General features: G+C 41.4%; 1 protein-coding gene across 1 annotated transcript in view; it reads right to left on the bottom strand.

Moving 5' to 3' along the window:
* The window catches only part of LOC137491239 (uncharacterized), an 83,226-nt gene that overhangs the window by 65,216 nt on the left and 957 nt on the right, over positions 1 to 17,053 (bottom strand). The window lies entirely within an intron of this gene.

Here is a 17,053-nt window from a genome sequence, read left to right on the forward strand (position 1 = left end):
TTTCCATTAATCGTTTTTATGGGCATCTCCAAAATGAGCTCTAAAATAGGTGGGTGTAAACGTATAAGGCGAAAAATACGATTCATCTTTAAAAAAGGGGAGGAGACCGACAGAAACTCAGAGTTTAGAGAATAAAACCTGCTCCGGACCAGGTTAGATTCACAGAGTAAGTTACCACAGTAACTGACTCTGAGTTAAAGTTACCTCTCTTTCAGAAACAGGCTTGACTTACCCCGATTTCTCGAGTTTAACAAACCTGCCATTTTGAAAAGGAAATCCCAGAGTTTCTCTCATTTCAGGGTTAAAATACTCTGAGTTTTCACTTAACCTGCTTTCTGAAACAGGCCCCTGGTGCAGATTGTTCGTAAACAGTTAAAGATAAGCCATATCTCTGCTTTTGTGGTTTCTCAGGTGTTATTCTAAAATCTTGTTAGAAGTATTAGAATTAATTTGGGATGGTTGTCAACTCATTTTACATCCTCTGAACTGCCTCTGTGTGTGCGAGTTTGTTTGTTGTTTGCTTATTACGTAGTTAGTTTCATGTATCGTAGTGTAGCTCAATAAATCTTTGTTCTCATTTTGTAAGAATTGTGTTCTTGTTTATGTGCTTCTAAATCATTGCCTTGAGCTGTAGATCTTGTTAACTTGCTAAAAGTTAACTCAGTACTGTGTAAAATTATTATCGTTGGCCACGTAAATAATATTAACACGATTGGTAAGATACTGTTACGTAGCGGATGCACCCCGCTACGCACATAAATTTAAGGATGACCGCTATAAAAAATGGTCACCCGGAGTCCCCGTTCCTGCTCCCCAAGCACACACACACAGGCCAAGTTGTTAAAAAGGGGTATTAGATTTATTAAACAAAAAGGTCAAAATCAGAATTAGAGAACAAAAAGTAAACCAAAACATAAAGTTCCTTAAATTAAGCATACAATTCTAACCTCCCTAACTAACCACAAAACAGGAGAAAACTGGACAAAAGAAAAAGGGCCTTCCCTTTGATCATTTAGCCTTAAGGTAAATATTAGTCACAGCTAACACATGATACCGTCCTAGTACCGTATTTAACAGAGTATCTCACCAGATGACTTTGAAACAGGGTTGGAGAAAGGTATTACACAATCAGCCACCGCTAATGCAGGTTACCGTCCTATTACCGTATTTAACAGAGTATCTCACCAGATTACTATGAAAAAAAAAAGGTTTCAGACAGATCACTGCCGCACAGAGAACTCAGAGCGAACTGCTCAGACACACACACAATAGCGAGGGGAAACAGGATGAGAACTCGATGAGGAGCATCAACGGCGTGCCTTTATAGCTGGCGCCGCCCCTCTCACAGCTACACCTGATCTCCGCTCATGTGGAGAGAGAGAGAGAAAGATAGATAATGGAGGAAACACACACAGGAACAATACACACTAGCATTGTTTACCCATAGTAAAAAAAAATTACACAGCACACAGGTTTTACAATGCCAGTTTCAGCAATTTGTGAAAGGACAGCTCCCGCTCCCACAGCGCTTGCGTCTACCTCCAGCTGAAAGGGGCGCTCAAAGTTCGGAGCAGTGAGAACAGGTGCGTTGCTCAGCAGATCTTTTACACCATTAAAAGAAAGTTCACACTCAGGAGACCAGCGAAATACGTTGGAGGGCCGAAGAAGATCAGTCAGGGGAGCCACCAGGCTGGCAAAGTTGCGTCAAAACCCTCTGTAATACCCGGCTATGCCGAGAAAACGGTGCAGCTCTCGCTTGTTAGAAGGCTTGGGAAAATTCATTATAGCCTCCACTTTAGCACTGACAGGGGACACTTGGCCCTGCCCCACACGTTTACCCAAGTAGGTGACATAAGCTTTGGCAAATTCACATTTAGCGAGGTTTAGTCAATGACGCAGCTTTCAATCTTGAAAATACTTCACGTAAGGTTTCAACGTGCTCCTCCCACATGGAAGAATATACCACAATATCATCCAGATATGAGTCACAGTTTTTGATGTCTCGTAAGACAATATTCTTAAGTCTTTGGAATGTGGAAGGGGCGTTCCTCATCCCGAACGCCATCACCGAGTACTGACCAAAGAAGTCTGGGGTGACAAAGGCAGAAATTTCAGCAGCGCGTGCACTAAGTGAGATTTGCCAATACCCTTTAAGCAAGTCAAGCTTTGTAACAAACTTTGCAGGTCCAATTTTGTCGATACAGTCATCCATCCTCGGCAAAGGAAAACAGTCAGGTTTGGTAACTGCATTTACTTTTCTAAAATCAGTGCAAAAACTGAAAGATGCATCAGATTTCGGAACTAAGAGGCAGGGCGAGCTCCGTGCACTCTGATATGGCTCTGCTAAACCATGAGTGAGCATGTACTCCACTTCTGTTTTCATAATTTTGCGTTTAAAAGGATTGACTCTATATGGGTGTTGCTTGATTGGAGATGCGCTGCCAACATCAATATCGTGACTCAAAACGTTTGTGCGGGACGGAACATCTGTGAAAATCTCTGGGAAACTGTGTATCAAGTTTATCACACTGTCTTTTTGACCATCACCTAGGTAAGACAGACGGGAATTCAAGTCCTTTAATATTACGGAGTTTTGTAAACTCCCCACACACACTGCGTCACAAATTTCCACATCCATATCAGTCTCTTTTGGATCAGCTGGCACTGCCACTGCCACTGCAGATTTACACTTCACTTCGCTGGGGTTTCTTGAGTGATAGAGTTTCAGCATGTTGATATGGCACATTTTGATTTTCTTGCGACGATCAGGAGTTTTTAGCACATAGTTTGTGTCATTGATTTTTCTTTTTATCACATACGGGCCCTCAAATTTAGTCTGGAGCGCAGAGCCTGGCACCGGCAGTAAGGCGAGCACTAAATCACCTGGCTTAAATGAACGGGCAACACTCCGTTTATCATAATGCTCCTTCATAGACGCTTGAGAATTGGTAAGGTGAATTTTGGCAAGCTCACATGAGCGCGACAAACGTTTACGTAACGAGTCCACGTACTCCGTTACTGGTACTGTAGAAGACTCACTCGCTAGTAACTGCTCATTCAAAAGCTTCAAAGGGCTGCGAAAAACGTGGCCATAAACGAGCTCTGCCAGACTATATCCGAGCGAATCTTGCACGGTTTCTCTCACAGCAAACATTAAAAACGGGAGGCTCTCTGCCCAATCTTTGTCTGCATCGACACAGTGAGTACGCAACATTGTTTTAAGCGTTTGGTGAAAGCGCTCAAACGCTCCCTGTGATTGCAGATGGTACGCGCTGGAGACTTGATGTGACACTGAAATTGCCTCGAGCGCACGCTTAAACTGAGTTGACATAAAATTCGTGCCACGATCGGTTTGAATTACACGAGGCAGACCAAAGAGCGAACAGAATTTAATCAGCTCCTTCACGATAGACTGAGTTTTATTGTTGCGTAAAGGTACAGCTTCGGGAAATCTAGTGACCGCGCACATTAGAGTTAAAATGTACTGATAACCCTGTTTAGGTTTTGGAAGGGGACCAACAAAATCCAAAATCAAACGCTCAAAGGGCTTACCCATCACTGGTATAGGGTGCAAGGGAGCCGGCCGCACGACTTGATTAGGCTTCCCGGCGACCTGACACGCATGACATGAACGACAGTAATTCCCAACACTTGATCTTAGACTAGGCCAAAAGAAATACTTAGTGATGCGACCAAAAGTTTTATTAACACCAAAGTCTCCTGCCATGACGTGGTCATGCGCTAATTTCAACACTGCCGACCGATAACAGGTTGGCAACACAATTTGATAGATGGGCAGTGTGTCTGAATCAACCACAGACGCTGATGTCCACTTACGCATCAGAATATCAACATCCCAGAAGTATCCAATTCTAACTCCGTCTAACTCAGACTCGGTTTTGACAATAGAGTCAACACAATAAGACAATGACCGGTCAGATTTTTGTGCTTCACTTAATTGTTTCCGACCAATTTAACAATTTGATTGTCCAATTTTATTTCATTTTCATTCACCACCTTGTCATCCACTGACAGAACGAGCTCGGTAGGATCCGAGCGCAGCAGAAACGAATCAGACAAATCAACAGTATCTTCAAATTTGCGTGACTGCGAGCATGTAATCGCACAGGCTGGGAAAAATTTAGACGTGTCGGTTACCTCAGCATCATTATTATCAGGACAATCGGACACAATTGGACAGGGGAAAACACTACCTCCGGCCAAATCGTTCCCCAGAATAAAATCTACTCCTTTAACGGAAAATTGTGCGCACACCCCGACTTTAACTACTCCAGCAACAAGTGCAGATTTAAAAACACAGAATAAACCGGAATTCTTACACAACCCAGTTCAATTCCGCGAATTAAAACATCTGAACCAGTATAAGTCCTCTCCGACAAATGCAGAATGTTCTCCTGAATGAAGGAGTGGGTGGCACCAGTGTCCCGCAAGATGGATACGGCTTTCACGGTCTCCCCTGGAGACGTGGAAACCGAGCCCTCTAGCAGAAAAGGCTTGAAGACATCATTGTGCAGCCCAGTGTTCTCAGCCTCCATCATTCGAGGTTCAATTACTGCATGTGCGACACTTTTAGTTTTACCGGACGCATTCTTTAATTTCCATGCCTTGCACTCCGCAATAAAATGATTCGGATCAAGGCAATAAAAACAAAGTCGTTTTTCTGTACGACTATTCACTGCACCCGCAGGTGCTCGCGTGCGGGCAGTCTCTGGCTTCACGGGACACGTATTTGTGAAATCTCTCTCACTATCCACTTTAAAATTTCGATGCGGGCGGGCTGCAGGAATGACCATCGGCCAGTGTAGCGGCTTTAGACAGGGTAGTGACTTTTTGTTCGTTCAAATATAAAACCATATTCTCAGGTAAACCATTTTTGAAGTCCTCCAACAAAATTAATTCTTGGAGACCTTCAAAAGTTGTAACCTCAGATGCCGTGCACCATTTTTCTAACATGGTCTTTTTATCATGAGCAAACTCTAAAAAGGTTTGTTGAGCTTTTTTAATATGGCCCCTGAACTTCTACCTATATGCCTCTGGCACTAATTCGTATGCCTTCAATACAGCAGCTTTAACCACGTCATATTTGAACGAATCTTGCATGGACAACGCGGAGCACACCTCCTGCGCCTTGCCCACAAAACTGCTCTGCAGCATAATCGCCCACATTTCTTTTAGCCAGCCCAATTTGCCTGCCACTCTCTCGAAAGCAATAAAATAAGCGTCCACCTCCGACTCTCTAAATTGAGGAACGAGTTTCATATATCGACTGGGATCGAAACGACTACTCTCAGCAGCTTGTACTTCTCTCGCTTCCTGGCGTAGTTCTAATTCGCGAATACGTAATAAGTGAGTCTCATATTCTTGCTGTTTAATTTTTAACTCGAGTTCCTTTAACTTCAGTGCCACATTCACGTCATAATCTGCTGCAGGGGAAGCAGCGGCTTCAAGCTCCTCTGAAAAGACGCCTTGCGATGTCAGTTCAGAGAGAAGTTCGGCTTTAATTTCAGCTTTCGCTGCACCAGAAGAAACAGATATTTTATAGATTTCTGCCACTTGCAGCAAATCTTTTTTTCGAAATCAATTTAATCGCTCTAACCACGGAGAATCAATAAAAGCTTTCACATCAGCTTTCATATTTCCTCCCCCTCACCCAAAGTTTTAACCCAAATCACGACACGATGTAAAGAGAGAAAAGTTTTACTCACCCAATTTGATGCGCAGACAAACAAAAGGGAGATGAGTTTTTACACGAAGTTTAGGACGAGCCCCCAATTATGTTACATAGCGGATGCACCCTGCTACGCACATAAATTTAAGGATGACCGCTATAAAAAGTGGTCACCCGGAGTCCCTGTTCCTGCTCCCCAAGCACACACACACAGGCCAAGTTGTCAAAAAGGGGTATCAGATTAATTCAACAAAAAGGTCAAAATCAGAATCGGGGAACAAAAAGGCCAAAACAACAAACAAAACAAGGTACGCTACCTAATATTAAACCTCTTACCTATACTAAACATAAAGTTCCATAAATGAAGCATGCAATTCTAACCTCCATAACCAGCCACAAAACAGGAGAAAACTGGACAAAAGAAAAAGGGCCTTCCCTTTGATCATTTAGCCTTAAGGTACATATTAGCCACAGCTAACACATGATACCGTCCTAGTACCGTATTTAACAGAGTATCTCACCAGATGACTTTGAAACAGGGTTGGAGAAAGGTATTACACAATCAGCCACCGCTAATGGAGGTTACCGTCCTATTACCGTATTTAACAGAGTATCTCACCAGATTACTATGAAAAAAAAAAGGTTTCAGACAGATCACTGCCACACAGAGAACTCAGAGCGAACTGCTCAGACACACACAATAGCGAGGGGAAACAGGATGAGAACTCGATGAGGAGCGTCAACGGCGTGCCTTTATAGCTGGCGCCGCCCCTCTCACAGCTGCACCTGATCTCCGCTCATGTGGAGAGAGAGAGAAAGAGATAGATAATGGAGGAAACACACACAGGAACAATACACACTAGCATTGTCAAAAATACTGTTACTCAATATGTAACAACTCTTCATTAATGAATTACACTACAAAATATAGTATCATTAATAACTATCATGAACTAAAATTGCCATTGTATACTTTAGCCTTTAGTACAGTAAACTATCTCTCTCTCTCTCTCTCTCTCTCTCTCTCTCTCTCTATATATATATATATATATATATATATATATATATATATATATATATATATCACTCATTCATCTTTCAATCAAGCTTCTCGTGTCAGCCCAATGATTGTTTGGCGACGTCACCAACCAGAGCTAGAGGTGGCTGTAATGCACAAAAAGTTTGTTGTCGACCATTGTAAAACAGAAAGAAGAAATTGACATTCTCGCCAAAATATGGATTTACTTTTATCGGCTAGACACCGGCCTCCAAGCTACGTGAGTGTCAGTGACGTCACTTATTGATCCCCAATCGGTATATGTAGCTTGTGTGGACACTACTTGTCTAAAATAATAGCTTTGCTACACAAAAGCTATTTGATTTAGAAAGTAGTGACGCTACTGAGAAATATAGTTACGCTAGTAGCGTCACTACTTGTAGCGATGCTACTGCCCAACACTCCGTGGTTTCAATGCTTCTAATGTAGAAATTTCCTCATTACTGATAGCCAAAGGTGTTTTAGTAACCGAAGTGGTCTCCAGTGCACAGAACTCCACAATAGGTGGTTGCGCTGATGAGCAGTACTACACACGGTGTGTTTGGCACCCCTTATATGGGAGTCCAGGGCTGTAACATCCATCGTTGCTAGCTTAAAAGATTTCCGACAACAACAGCAGTAGGTGTCGCGGTTATTTCCTGGCCCAGGATTGACCCAAATGTAATTCAGATTCCATGGCCAAAGCGGATTAAACAAACCCACAAACTAGGCTAGCAACTATCTTGTTCTGTACATCACCTCAAGTAACCATAGTAATGGGTGTGCGTGCTTTCTGCTATTACGTGAGATGCACTCAACGTTGCGCTGCATGATTTTTTAGTTAGCTTACATTAGTTACAGTTAATTTGGTTATGATATGAACTTAATTCTAAGAAAGGTAATACAAATTATTAAAATAAGACCTTTGTAACAAAACCCAAGACTTTGTATAATAATTCAAGGCTATTAAGGCCTTAATTTGAGATTATCAAATTTTAGACTTTTATAAATGCTTTTAAGACCCAATGGGTACTTTGATTAGGTTTTGCATATAAATACTCGTGCTTGATACATTTGTTTCAGTTTGGTATTTGCCTATTACATGAGACTAGAATATTTGGTGTGTGTGTGTGTGTGTGTGTTTGTCATCATCATCAATTTAAGAGTAAATTTCCCTTCTTTGCCATCCTCTGGATTTAGGTTTCGCCGCTATTAGATTTCGGCGTAGAGCGCGCTATGTAGACGTAAAGAGCCTGACTGATATTCTACCAGAACCACGTCAGCAGAGTTCGTGCATAGAGTCCATATAATATAACTTCTATGTTAAGCGGCTTTGACACAATTTACATTGTAAAAGCACTAGATAAATAAAGATGAATTGAATCTGCTTAAATGTGTACACGTTAATGGACCAAACAAAATATAATCTGATTTATATTACATTTAATGTGCATCAAAATTACAGTGTGTGTAGCCAATGTTTCCAGTGTCTTTTCACTTTTCAGCTTTTAATGAGAAATTTTGAGACTTAATGAAAACTTATTTTATTTATTTATTTATTTATTTATTTCAGACCGAATTGAAGAGAATGAGGGGAGTAAAGAGGAGGAACATCATGTCAAAATTGAGGAAAAAACTCATTTACAGTCTGATGGTATTTTGAAAAGGAGAGACAAGAATCGTTTCACCTGCACTCAATGTGGAAAGAGTTTTGGAAGAAAAGGCCATCTTAAGATTCACATGAGGATCCACACTGGAGAGCAACCATTCACATGCACTCAGTGTGGAAGGAGTTTCAACCGATCATCACACCTTAACAATCACATGAAAATCCACACTGGAGAGAAACCATTCACATGCTCTCAGTGTGGGAAGAGTTTCAACCAATCATCATACCTTAATAAACACATAAGGATCCACACTAGAGAGAAACCATTCACATGCACCCAGTGTGGGAAGAGTTTCAACCAATCGTCACACCTTAATAAACACATGAAAATCCACACTGGAGAGAAACCATTCACATGCACTCAGTGTGGAAAGATTTTCCGCCAATCATCATCCCTTAATCGACACATCATGAGCCACACTGGAGAGAAACCATTCATGTCGAATCATCTTGTTTAATCCCGCCCCTTTTCTCATGCTCAAACTCTAGTGTGACCGCAGCTTCGATGTGGGATGAGTTTCAGTAACTCATCAGACCTTAATAAACACATGAAGACCCACACTGGAGAGAAACCATTCACATGGACTCCGCTAGCTACCCCAGAAAGCTGTTGCTACTCTGAAGTCCTCATGTCAAGACCTGCCATCTCATTGACTCTTAAACCTTATGGTTTTGTATTGCATTACTTTTATCATGTAGTTAAAGTGTTGTGATTATATCCTAAGTTCTTTATCTTCATTATTATCCCTAGACATTTGTTGGTTGCTTTGATTGTTCTGTGAGTTACATTTTATTATAAATAATTTGCATTTAGGCTACTTTGTTGGCTCATCTCTCTTTTATGTTGCAACTCAAACAAGCGGGTCAAAACACTTTGTAAAATGTGTCCGGTTGTATCCGAGATCTTGTCCTTTCAGTCATGACCATAGGTGAGAGTAGGAACCTAGATTGAGTGGTAAATTGAGAACTTTGCCTTTCATCTCAGCTCCTTCACCACAACAGACAATCACATCAACTGCATTACTGCTGCCACTGCACTGATCCATCTTTTAATCTCACATTCCATTCCACATGAAGAAAAAATAAATTAATGCAAATACTTAAACTCCATTTGGGGTAAGGACTCTCCTACAAACTGGAGATGGGCACCTTTTTCCAGTCAAGCACCATGGTTTTGACTTAGAGATGCTGTTTCTTTTTCCTGCCATGTCACACTTAGCAGCACACGATAATGCAGCAAACCATGCATGCTGAAGTTCCATGTCCTATGAAGCCAAAAGCACAATGTTATCTGCAAATAACAGAGACCGTCCTAGCCTGCACCTACAATTCTGTCAGTAAAAATTATTATGTTTTGAGATCAGCCTAAAAACTAACACCTTTAAAAAATAAAATGAATACATATATAAATAGATATACAGATAGAAATTTTAGTGGTGGAAGGGAAGTAGGATGGCTTGTTCAACTATAAACCAAGATGAAGCCTTAGAGCAGTGGTTCTTAATTCTGGTGCTTGTGCAAAATGTGTTGACAATGGTCCCAAATTAATTTTAGGTCTTCTTACTACATCTTACAATCACACCTGGGAAACCCTAAAAGCAGAGATTTGGCTTATCTTTAACTGCTTAAGATCAATTTGCACCAGATCAGCAAGAGACAACATCTGTTTGAGTTTCCTTCGCCGACTGGGCTCAACGAAACATGGCATTGCTGATTGGTTGGTGACTTAGCTTCAGTGACGTCCTAAGGATTCACTCGCTTGTAAGTGGGAGTTGTCCTGGATTACCGGGGTGACAGACTCTGCTGAAAGTCGGTTTGCTGAAGTTTTTTGCAGTTTCGGCAGTTCTTAAACTTTAAGAGGTTGCATGGCGCTGCAGTGTCCAAGAGCAAGGCGAGAGGGGGGAGAGAGCAGCAGAATGCAAAATGCAAAGTTTTACTGTTACGAGAGGTTTTTAAGTGATCTGGTTTGGTCCATCCCAATGGCCTTCAAATGAGCAGTTGCCATGCAGGGCAGGCCCACGCCTCGTACCATTATGCTCAGGGTATTTATTATTGACTGTAGGGATAGTTTACAGTTTAACCCAAAGAATGACCAGTCTGGTTGATGAAGAAGAGCCGGAGTCAGAGATTTAAAAAAATTAATTAAGTTTACTGAAAATAGTTTGCAGTTTCATTCGCAGAAGCCAGCTTTAACACCCGCAATGAGTTCCTAGGCCGCTCTGCTTACAGTTTCAACAATCGAACTATTATATTTACACAAGTCCAGAAAGGGTGGGATCCAGGTAAACAGTTCTCATTGGTTACAACAGAAATAGTCAATTCTAAATACATGCGTCAAAGAAACATAGTATCTACTTCCAGATATGGATGGCCTTGATGTGTGCGTCAAAGAAAGCATTGTATCTGTCTCCAGATATGGATGGCAACCTGATGCCTAGAGGTGAGGTCGCCCTAAGTTATTAGGAGCTGATCTCCGACCTGTAAAAAGCTAAACCAGGAACACAATAGACACAAAAGACCATCTGTGTTAAAGACTCAAGGAAGTTTCTTGTACGTTCAGCTGTGTTATCAGGCTGGTTCAAGACTGTTTCCATCAACATTCTGCTGCAATATCTTTACTACACACAGTCTATCTCTACACAAAAAGGAATTACATTAAAATTAATTATACTCAAAAACAGATCAATCAAACAGCTATAATAGTATAGGCAATATCAGGACAACTAGAACAGGTGTCTTCTTCTCCTCTGTATTGGACCTCCAGTCATAGGAACAGATGGGGAGAGAGAGAGAGATCTCCATGACCTATGACCTGGTTTGTGTGTTTCCTGTGTAATGGTTGCCGTATATTGGTGGAATTTTTGCGTCCCGTTCTCTCTCTCTCTTTTCTCTCTCCCTCTCTTTCTTTAGACTTCTATGTAAGACTTCCATCTTACATACACGTAGTCAATCCATTGTTTAAAACACCAGGGGCCTCATGTATCAACGCTGCGTACGCACAAAAACTTTGGGTACGCCAGGTTTCACGCTCAGAATGGCTCACGTTTGGATTTACTAACAATGAACTGAACGTGGGAATGTGCGCAGCTTCACGGCAGCTTTCTGGCTGGCGTACGCACATTTTTTGTGCGTGTCTGTTTTATTTCCATTGGCGACTCCTAGAGGCAGTTGTATTAAACTCCTCTCTACAAAGTGTCTGAGCCTTGCAATGGCAGCTGTATGAGACGGGTTCATCTAGTAGGTATGTAAGGTTTCCATACCATACAGTTGACCAGCTAAACATTAAAGCACAATTTGCAGCGGTCGCCCTTTTTCCCAATGTAATCTGAGCTATTAACTGCACGCACATTGCTATAAAGATACTATCTGAAGATGAATTTGCATGCGGGAAACAGAAACATTTCCATTCAATAAATGTGCAAATCAAATATGATGCACAAACTTATTGATGATTCCTACTTGTCTTTCTCATGATAAATAGTGGGCAAAATCTGATATGTAGGGGGGAAAAAAAAGAAAAAGAGAGTTCATCAGACGCTGGATTTGAGCCGAGTTTATGCTCAAACGTGTCAATACATGATCACATGCGTCTTACGAGGTGCGCCACAGAGACTGCTAAGGGTATTGCAACATTTTACAGATATAAACCACACTATATCCTTTTTTAATGCACTCAGTGCGATGTTCAGACCCAACTGTGTTAACTGCATCAGCTAAACTCTCCCACTCTATTTTTTTCTTTTGTTGTTAATTCCGGAGAACAAACTTGCAAATAACACCGCTTTTCTCCGGTCTACCTCCGAAAGCAGCACCTCCATTTCACATTCTGTTCAAAGTTTCTCTTTTTGCTTGATTTTGCCATTGCTTTTTCGTTGGGTTTTTCCATTAGTATAGTCAATAGCATATTCATACGGGGGAGGAGGCAAGGAGGGGTTTTGTGCTCGTGCATGTTGCGCTCAGTTTCACGTTCATTCGGATGTACAAAAGAATATGCGTGAGATTCGGCATACGCAGTGTTTCATACATCTGAATTTTTTTCTGCGTACGCACATTTACAGCTTTGTGCGTACGCAATGTTTTAGTAAGATTTCCACGCAAGTCTTCGTACATGAGGCCCCTGATCCGCAGTCATAAGCGCTAACCTTTGTGCCACCGTCACTCTGTTCAGCACCTTGTTAGCACATTGCTTGAAGCAAGGACAAGGCTCTGTCAACCCGGAGTTCCTTCACCACACATTCTGCTTTGTTTTTATGGCAAGAGGTCATGTGGATGGGATGCTCTTACAGGATTCCTGACAGTCCCTCCATAGAAGACCTGAGATCCAGGGTCGGAGACTCTCTCCTCTCCAAGAGGAGGTTAAAAGCAATGGTTTCTTTTGTGTCTGTGTGTCAGAGCCCTTAGGTGCTGCTGCAGCTCAGAGACCTACAAGTGGAGGAGATTACACTGCAAGTTGGCTGGATGACCTCTAAGTGGTAGGCACTTATGCCGCACGTAGGCTGGGTTTGCGATTGATGTAGCTGTAGTAGACATTCATAAAAATAAAAAAAATATATAAACTGCTTACTCTGAGGTTGTGTTTAGGGTTGGGGTAGGAGTAAAATTGAATAAAACACAGCAGGTTACCGTGAGGTTGGGCCTAGGGCTGGGGTAGGTGTGATTTTAATAAACTGCGATAGGTTGTATTCTGTGCCATTTACGAGACATGGAATCAATGAAACCCACATGGAGGTTTGTTACTGTGAGGTTGGGTTAAGAGTTGGGGTAGGTTGGGAGGTTGATAAAACACAGCAGGAAACTGTGAGGTTGGGTTAAGGATTGGGGTAGGTTTGACATTCAAACATAACTGGTTGGACACAGTGTCTTGTACCAGACATTAAATGAATGAAAACTCCAGGAGGTTTTTACAGCCCACTTGGAGCTCAAGTCTCACCCGCTTGGAGCTGACCAGGCCATTTGGAGCAGGCTCCGATTTCTATTTATACCTTTCCATATGGGAACTGCCACTTTTGAAACCCAGTCTTGGCACAAACTCCAGTTCATTCTGATCGCTGGCACGTCCCTGCTCCGCTTGCACAAGTGCCACTCATACACTTACGCACTCTATCATACACAGTTTATTGGTTTCCGTAACCGAGAATCTTCTGATCCGCAGTCATAAGCGCTAGCCTTTGTGCCACCATCACTCTGTTCAGCACCTTGTTAGCACATTGCTTGAAGCAAGGACAAGGCTCTGTCAACCCGGAGTTCCTTCACCACACATTCTGCTTTGTTTTTATGGCAAGAGGTCTGTGGATGGGATGCTCTTACAGGATTCCTGACAGTCCCTCCATAGAAGACCTGAGATCCAGGGTCGGAGACTCTCTCCTCTCCAAGAGGAGGTTAAAAGCAATGGTTTCTTTTGTGTCTGTGTGTCAGAGCCCTTAGGTGCTGCTGCAGCTCAGAGACCTACAAGTGGAGGAGATTACACTGCAAGTTGGCTGGATGACCTCTAAGTGGTAGGCACTTATGCCGCACGTAGGCTGGGTTTGCGATTGATGCAGCTGTAGTAGACATTCATAAAAATAAAAAAAATATATAAACTGCTTACTCTGAGGTTGTGTTTAGGCAAGGCAAGGCAAGTTTATTTATATAGCACATTTCATACACAATGGCAATTCAAAGTGCTTTACATAAACAAGAATAAAAGAAACAAGTAAAATAGAAATAAAAACAAATAATAAAAATGCGTAAAAACAAAACAAAACATAAAAACAGGTAAAATGTGATATGAAAGAATGAAGAAAAAGAGAAAACATGATAGTGCAATCTGTCGGACGCAGCACAGTGCTCATTCAGTAAAGGCACAGCTAAACAGATGTGTTTTCAGTCTTGATTTGAATGTGCCTAATGTTGGAGCACATCTGATCATTTCTGGAAGCTGATTCCAGCAGCGAGGGGCATAGTGGCTAAAAGCCGAATCACCCTGCTTTGACTGAACTCTTGGAACTTCTAGTTTTTATGATCCTAATGATCTGAGTGATCTGTTAGGTTTGTATTCGGTGAGCATATCTGTAATGTATTGAGGTCCTAGGCCATTTAGTGTTTTATAGACCAGTAATAATACTTTAAAATCCATTCTGAATGTAACTGGCAGCCAGTGTAAAGACCTAAGGACAGGTGTGATGTGCTCTGATTTCTGGTTCTGGTTAGAATTCTGGCTGCAGCGTTCTGGATGAGCTGCAACTGTCTGACTGTCTTTTTAGGAAGACAGAGTCCATTACAGTAATCCACCCTGCTGCTGATAAAAGCATGAACAAGTTTTTCTAAATCTTCACTAGAAACAAAGCATCGGATTCTTGCTATGTTTTTGAGATGATTGTATGCTGATTTACTGACTGCTTTGACATGACTGTTGAAACTCAGATCTGACTCAAGAGTCACACCAAGATTCTTGACCTTATTTTTTGACGTTTGAACTTTAGTGCCAAGGTGTGCATTTACCTTGAGAACCTCATCTTTGTTTCCAAACACAATCATTTCAGTTTTCTCTTTGTTTAACTGAAGAAAGTTTTGGCACATCCAATTGCTCATTTCATCAATGCATTGGCAGAGGGTGTCAATGTGGCTGTAGTCATTAGGCAGTAAGGCTAGGTAGATCTGAGTGTCATCAGCATAGCTGTGGTAGGAGATTTGGTTCTTTCTCATTATTTGGCTCAGAGGGAGCATGTTAAGGTTGAACAGGAGAGGTGCCAGAATCGATCCTTGTGGGACTCCACATGTCATGGGTGTCCACCTCGACCTATGGTCACCTATACTGACATGGTAACCTCTCCCTTCAAGGTAAGATCTAAACCATTTGAGGACCGTGCCAGATAGCCCAACCCAGTTTTCCAGCCTATCCAGAAGTATGCTGTGATCGACAGTATCAAATGCAGCACTGAGATCGAGCAATATCAGCACTGTTATTTTACCTGAATCTGTATTTAGGCGTATATCATTGATTATCTTTATAAGAGTGCTCTCTTTACTGTGATGTGCTCTGAAACCAGATTGAAAATTGTCTAAACACCCCCTGAAGTTTAAGAACTTGTTAACCTAGTTGAAAACAACTTTTTCAATGATTTTACCAATGAAAGGGAGATTTGAGATTGGCCTGTAATTGCTCAATAGGGTGTTATCCAGGTTGCTCTTCTTCAAGAGGGGTTTAACAACTGCAGTTTTAAGTGAGGTTGGAAAAATCCCTGAGAGAAGTGAAGCATTTACCACTTTTAGGAGATCCATTTCTAAACAGGTAAACACCGTTTTGAAGAATGATGTGGGGAGCGTGTCAAGACTGCAGGTTGATGTTTTTATAATTTGCACCATCTCTTCTAAGATTTTACCGTTAATTGCCATGAAATCAGACATAATGTCTGACTTCTCAAGTTGTTGAGCTTGTTTGACATCAACACAACTTGGCTGATTGGATGAGCTGAATGCCTTTCTGATATTATTGATCTTATTAGTAAAGAAATGAGCAAACTCATTACATTTGCTTTCAGAGAGGAGCTCACTGGGAATCCGACTGGGGGGGGGGGGGGGGGGGGGGGGGGGTTGTGAGCCTCTCTACTGTTGCAAAGAGTGTACGAGCATTATTTACATTGTTGTTTATAAGGTTTGAAAAGAAAGTCTGTCTACCACTTTTTAGTTCCACATTAAAAGCATGAAGACTGTCTTTATAGATATTATAATGGACTACTAGTTTCGTCTTTTTCCACATACGCTTAGCTTTCCTGCATTGTCTTTTCTTCATTTGGACTGCTCTTGAGTTTCTCCAAGGGACTCTCTCTTTGCCAGTTCTCTTCCTAACTTTAACAGGAGCAATGTCATTTATTACATTTTCAATTTTAGAATTAAACAAATCATTAAAAATTATATATTACCAGTGAATTTCCACAATAAAAAAACTCAACCATCACACACTCTAATTCCTCCACCTCTTCCAAGACTCTGTAAGTCATTTCATCCCTTATAAATGTAGCTACCCCTCCTCCTTGACTCTCTCCCGTCTTTCCGTATTGATTTATAACCTTGTAAAGCAAACTGAATATTTGGTTTAAGCCATGTTTCTTGCACACATATTACATTTGGTTTATATTCTAACTCTAAAACAATTTTTTAAACTCTTGCCCATTTGCAATTAAACTTCTTGCATTCCATTGTAGAATAGTTTTAACCATTAAGCTAATCAGAAATTTGAGAAGCATCATTTATTGCTGATCGAGTGAGAATGTCATGAATTGTTTGGGCAGAAATTCCTGTAATTCCTAAAAACTCAGCTGCAGCCTCTAGAATTGTTTTGATTTTTGCTGACCTGCTTGTCATTACAGCTGTTACATTGATACATTGACACACTTATTTTCCCTTCTGTTCCCAGTCTCAGTATTCCTTTCCAGTTGTTTTTCATCTGTCTTTACTTCCTCCACTCTTATCTCCTTTTTCTGGCAGCTCTTGACTGCTTCTGCTTAAGAAACTTTGTGTTCAATCTTGAATTTCTGTACCTCTTTTGCTTTTAACTGAAATTCACATCCTCCATATGCCGCACTGTGCGGACCCCCACAATTGCAACATTTTAGATCATTTGTACATTTATCATATTCATGATCTTCACCACACTTAACACATCTCATCTTTCCTCTAC

The sequence above is a fragment of the Danio rerio genome, chromosome 4, assembly GCF_049306965.1.
Source record: "Danio rerio strain Tuebingen ecotype United States chromosome 4, GRCz12tu, whole genome shotgun sequence".
Lineage (NCBI taxonomy): Eukaryota > Metazoa > Chordata > Actinopteri > Cypriniformes > Danionidae > Danio > Danio rerio.